We start from the raw sequence: 6,104 nt of genomic DNA, 5'->3' as shown, positions 1-6,104 counted from the left end.
AAGTTTTTAACTATGAAATTGGAATTGGATGGGGTCATGAACATGTTGTTGAATGCAAGAAAGTCAAGATCACCCATCGACTGGATCTTGTCCAATGTAGATCTTTTGCCTAAGATGGGAAATACACCTCTCCAATGGGACCAAGTCACAGTGCCCTTAGTTGACCAAACAACTTGACAAGTATCATGCTTGAATGTTCCATATAACTTCATAGAGTGATTTTAGCTAGTTTGTGAAGCCAACAACCTTACAAGAGATGCCAAGCAAGCTCAAAATTTTTGGCTCTACATGGGTGAGAAGGGTTGTATCTAGTTTGTTGGTAAATCAAACTCAAGAGGACTAAATGTAAAGGGGTATAGCATCAGTTCACATGGTGAACATAGTACTAGATGTGTGCTTAAGAGTGTGCTAGTGTGAGTGACCTAATCTATGATGTAAGGTAGTATGCCCATGTGTGTGTAGGATAGAATCTAGGAGAGTACCATGTGTGGTGTGGAGAGAATCATGGAGAAATTAGAGGAGAGATTATAGGATCTGGATTCCATTTCATGGAGTCATTGATGATGTCAATCTCTAGTTTATATATTTTGACTCTCTTGTGAATAAAGATATTTTATTGTGTGCCTTCTATTGCTTTTGTTGCCTCATTTTTCAATATGGTATCAGAGCTCCAGGCCAAAGGCCTCAAGACAGCATCTTCCAAGTTTCAACTTATGGCTTCTCCTTCTGCTCCTACCTGCCTTTTTACAAAGAGTAGGGTTCGTGTTGTAGCACAAACAAGCTTGATAGCCTCTACAACATCTGCAAGTAGCCATGGACGGCATTCTGCTGGGTCAAGACAATTACGAGTGCCTCCTCTTCTTCTCAGGAAGACTTTGTGTGATCCTTCTCTAAGACCACAGACTGTAGAGTTGACCACTCCCTCGCTGCTGCACTTCAGTGGTACTGATCACAAGCACCTCCTCTTCTTCGATTCTACACGAGATAAGGTTACTGCAGATTACAAGTGTAACCCTCTCAATGCTAATAATCTTATACTGCCACCATGAGGAGAATATAGAGGCTCCTTGTAGTAGTTGGCTCCTCTATATTCAAGTAACCCTGCTCCCTCTCGCGATGACAGTGAAGCCCACAAAGACTACTTCTCAGAACCCAAAGGATGATAGATCCTTGCCCTCATGATTATCACTCTAATGTGACAGCCTTGTAACCCAACCCACAGGTGCTTCAGTAGACGAAACCCTCCAAAACCTCAACAGTTTTGATGTTTTCTAGTGATGTGAAAGCACCAAGATCTCCTGCCTTTGGATGCTACGAGATACATCCTTCCCCTTGAAGACCATAATCGTAGGTTCCAGAGTTGTGGAGATTGCCGACTTCCTCCACACTCCCTACTAGTGTGGTTTAGTAGAGTACTCTCTCTTCAATCATCATTGCATTTGGAAAGTATTTAATTATTGTTGCAATGAACATGCATTTGTATGGGGATGATAGTTTCTTCTGCCCCAAGGAGGAATGTTCTTTTCATTATGAACACATTCTTGGGTGCCTGTGATCTCCAAGATTAGTTAGGATTTTTTTTTTAATTTTAAAAAGAGTTTAGACACTTTTTTTTTGGGTCAAGATGCCTTCGAAGGATAATGACTTAATCTTCAAGTTCTCTTGAACTTCATTTCATACATGGCAAACTAGGATCAAGTTGGTCCTCATGAAGAAAAGTTTATGGAATATTGCAAATGGAAGGAGAAGAAGCCTCAAGATCCTGCTCAAGCCACTACATGGGAATTTTGCAATGACAAAGCACAAGCCATAATCAAGCTAGAGTTGGATGATACCTACATCCATCATGTGGATGAATGCAACAATGCCAAGAATACTTGGGATGTTCTAAATACTGTCTTTGGATCCAAGTGAAAGAGCTCCAAGTTTGGACTTCTAGCTGAGTTTTTCTGTCTTGAAATGAAGCTTGAAACCTCACTTGCTTCTCATTTGAATTACATGAAAAGTCTCCTAACTCAACTTGTCGGTATTGATTTACGCATTGATGATTGTTAAAATACACGAGATCTAGAGCATGGCAGATGCGGAAGCTATGGAGGTTGAAAGAGAAAAAGGAAACTCATGAAGACATTGACCCTGACAAGGATAAATTGTTACACAAGTGGATTAGATTCCAAGATTGAGACTTGGACTCATAAACACAATCTTGTGTATTGACAGTGACATGACACTTTACTGGAAAGAAAGAGTACTATCATTGCATTAGAAAAAGAGTGCAAGTACAATGCTTTATAGGATTTAAGTGGTGGTACTTTCTCCTACTGTGCATATGGGATTCTGATCCTGAGCCCTCATCACTGCTCCTCACAAAGGGACTAAAGTAGGTGTGATTGCAAATATTTCAACACCCCTCCTCAATCACAACCAGAAGTACAAAGCGTATAGAGGCTTTAGTGAAAGCAACACCTACAAAGTGTGGGCACTGTTAACCCTCAAACGAACGAAGGTGTAAAATCCGGAAAAGCTAAAGAAGAAGACAAAGACAAAGGCCAAGGCAAATAGAAACGGAAGACAAAGACGCACAAGGAGAAGAGTCCTAAATAAGGGAGAAAGGTGCACAAGGAAAAGCGTAAGTCAAAACTTTTGTAAAAGAGTGTAAGCGCATCATGGCTTAATTCAAGGAGTGCCGGGGCTCTCACTCGTGCAATTTGTAAATGTAGATGGGCGGTGGAAAGGAAGCTAGGAAGATAGAAGGACAAAGGAAAAAAGGGCCTAGGCTATGGCCGGCCATGTAAAAAGGGGAAAAGGGGATGACCGCCCAAAAGGGATTTAGGGTTTTGTATATAAAGTTGAAAAGTGAATGAGAAGCTCATTCTAGTGTGTGGACAAAAGTAGCTCTCCTCTTCTTCTTCTTCTTCTTCTTCTTGCTTGCTTGAGCTTGTGCTTGAGAGAGGGAGTGTGAGAGTGTGAGGGAGTGAGTGTGTGAGGGTGAGGGACCGAGGAGGAGAAGCTCTCCATCTTCTCCTCTCTTCTTCTCTTCTCTTCCCTTCTCTTGTCTTGCTCGTAGCAATGGAGGTTGGAGCTTGGAGCGGGAGGATGGAGCTTGCTTGAAGCTTGCACTTGGATCATGGAGCTACTGGAGTGCACGGGAGAGGAGGTAACTCGAACTGTACGGAGGTAAGCTCACTACACCCTTAGATATGGATGGCGCATTGGTTATGTGAGAGGTAGCCATTACTGCTCGGCTTGGAACGCTTGAAACAATAAGCGGTCCGTGGGTCTTGGCGGTTGAGTGAAAGCTCTCACATTTTGGTTCCATTGCTGGGACCAACGGATTCAAGCCTTGAGCGCTTGCGCGCTTTGAATCGAGCATCAAAGTAAGGGTTTCCCTGAATTGGTGCTTGAGATAGGTAGGAAGTGAGGGGGGTTGAAGATGGTATTCGATCTCCTTGGCAAGTAGGTTTTTTGCTTTCTTGGGATTTATGTTGTGGAATGAAGTAGTGTAGGTATTTACTTTGTGATTTGTATGCATTTAAGGTAGAAAAAACAAAGAAAAAGAAGCAAACAGTAGGGTTTTCTGTTGTTGTATAACAGGCTGAACAGGAAAATAGGGGCACAGATCCTTGGAGTACCGCTCGATTCGAGCACCATAGTGATTCCAGGCATGTCTGGCACTTCCTGGTAGTGTTTTGTATCTATCTGGAAGGCACTGGCCGATTCAGTGTAGTAGACATCAATTTAGAGGCATCACGTGCAACTCACGAGCCGTCGACCGCGTCGTCAGACCAGGCATTGGACTTGCAACCACCCAAGACACATCTCATCTCATTTCCTTGAATGAGAGAAAGCTAATCAAGAAAAGGCTAACTTGAGATGCCTTGAGTGTGGAATCACTCATTTGTATGCCGAGTGTCCTAGGTAGAAAGTGTCCACTAGTTCAACTATCGTGCCATTCTTGCCTTTGGGGCTATTTGGAGTCAAGATGCTTGATGATGAGGCCACTCCCATCTCCTTGAATGTCATGATCAGGGTGCAGACAAGGTAGGATGGTATCTCATTATCTGGACGTAGCAACCTTGACATAGGCTCCATAGAAAAGAGGAGTTAGTGTGATTCACCATGCAGTCCTACAAGCATTCTTGCCTTTGGGGCTATTTGGGGCTATTTGGAGTTGAGACAAAAATCGCACTCAAACTTGATAGTGCCACTACACTACCAAAGGGTAAGCAAGTCATGGATGCAAAAGTGAAAACATCTATTAGCAGAGAAGGGGAGTGCCAAGGTTGGAGAATATCCTGATCCAAGGCACCAATTGGAAGTGGTTAACAAGGTCAAGGAGTGGGCGAGAGAGGCCCAAGAGCACCTAAAAATGTCGAGTCCATCTTAGAAGATGAGATCGACGAGCTCTCTAGTGTTAGCACACCTCTCTCACCTACTCACATAGAATCTAGAGAAGCATTTGCACCCCCATTGTAGGACCACAAAGACAAAGCCTAGGTGCCACAGATGAGCAGACTGCTCAAGAGCAGTGTGGCAAAAGAGTGTAGAGCATAATGGAAGGCAAGCAGGTAGTGGTCTTCTTACAATGTTGATATCGACCTTGGTGACTCTACCAATGAGGAATCTACTTAGGAAAAGTTCCTCATTATGGCAAGAGTTAAAGTAGTGGGTAGAGGGATCTAACAAGCCAAGAGAAGCTGATTTCATGACCATGACATAGCCACACATATATGTAGCCTAACCTAAATTTAGTGTCTAAGTTCTTGCATGTAAATGATTTTTTGGGAGGGTACAGATAGTCCTATTGGTGTTAGAATTAGGAGATGTTACAAGGAAGGGGATTGTAGACATAGGAATGTGAGTTATGTGATTCACCATGCAGTCCTACAAGCATGGGGGGTAACCTGTCGCTAGAGACCACAAGGTTTAACGTCACATTGGCTAATGGGATGAAACTTAGGCCATTCAAAGTGCTGAAGGATTGGCCCTTGAAAATACCAGGTGTCTAGTGCTGAGTGAACCTTATAGTTATGAAGGGAGTAGACTGTGACATTCAGCTAGGTTGACCCTAGATGCAGAATGCACGAGTAATTGAAGACTAGGGTAATGGTCTTATATTCCTAGGTAATAGGTCAGAGGTAGTAAGAGTCAAGATGGACACTTGGAAGACCACATCGGTCAACTTGGATGCCATCTCCCTTATTTTGAAGGGGGACTCACATGCTAGGAATTCACATAGGCCATTAATGAAGTATATTCCTTGTCTTGAAGACGACCAAGATTGGATGTGTTGATAATAGCAAATGATGCTTGATATATGTGTTCAAAAGAGGCTGGAAGATAGACATATGATGTACACTCTAGGAAGAGATGACAGAATCCCATAAGCACAATGAGGAGAGTAGAATAACCCAAAAGCTATATAAGCATGTACTTGGCTCTTATTTCAATGAAATGGTACTATCAGTTTGAGTCACTCAAGACTGTCTTTATGAGTCCAAGCTAATCTATCTTGGTACCTGATTCACTTGAGTTACAATCCCTCGTTTTGATAATGTATTGTGTGTTTGACTTGCGTCCACCATAGCTAGCTAGCTCTAAATCTGTGTTTCTCAACATGGTATCAGAGCCATGGCTGAGCTACATTGCTAGTGGGTATAGCTTCCTAACATTTTATTCTTTCTTGAATATTCTAAATCAGCTCATTCTTCTCCTTGTACAATCCTATTTCCCATCTCAATATCTCAAGCTTCAAAAATTCTTAGAGGCCTTCCCTTTAGCACTCTTCTTTGTCTCATTAGCATGCGCCCCCACCTCAAGAAGAAGATCGGAATCAACTGCTATTGTTCGAGGTGGTTTTTGGTTTGTTTCCAAAACGTTGACTCTGGTCTGAGGTGGAACTATAAGCTATAATAGGAAGAGACAAAGAAGAAGTGATAGAGCTTGAAGCTCTAAAGCTTGGCAATGATTCGAGCCTTGCTTCTCTGAAAGTAATTGAAGAAGTGCCTGAACGTGGTAGGAGGGAGATCAGTGAGGCAAGAGGATGAAGTGTGGCTGGATTAGTGGAAATGCGTGAGCTTGTCGGGTAGAGGGGTGGTAGCCGC

Source organism: Lygodium microphyllum, chromosome 1, assembly GCF_053477565.2.
Source record: "Lygodium microphyllum isolate KBCC chromosome 1, Lygodium_microphyllum_v1.1.10, whole genome shotgun sequence".
Lineage (NCBI taxonomy): Eukaryota > Viridiplantae > Streptophyta > Polypodiopsida > Schizaeales > Lygodiaceae > Lygodium > Lygodium microphyllum.
This window is presented reverse-complemented; position numbering follows the sequence as displayed.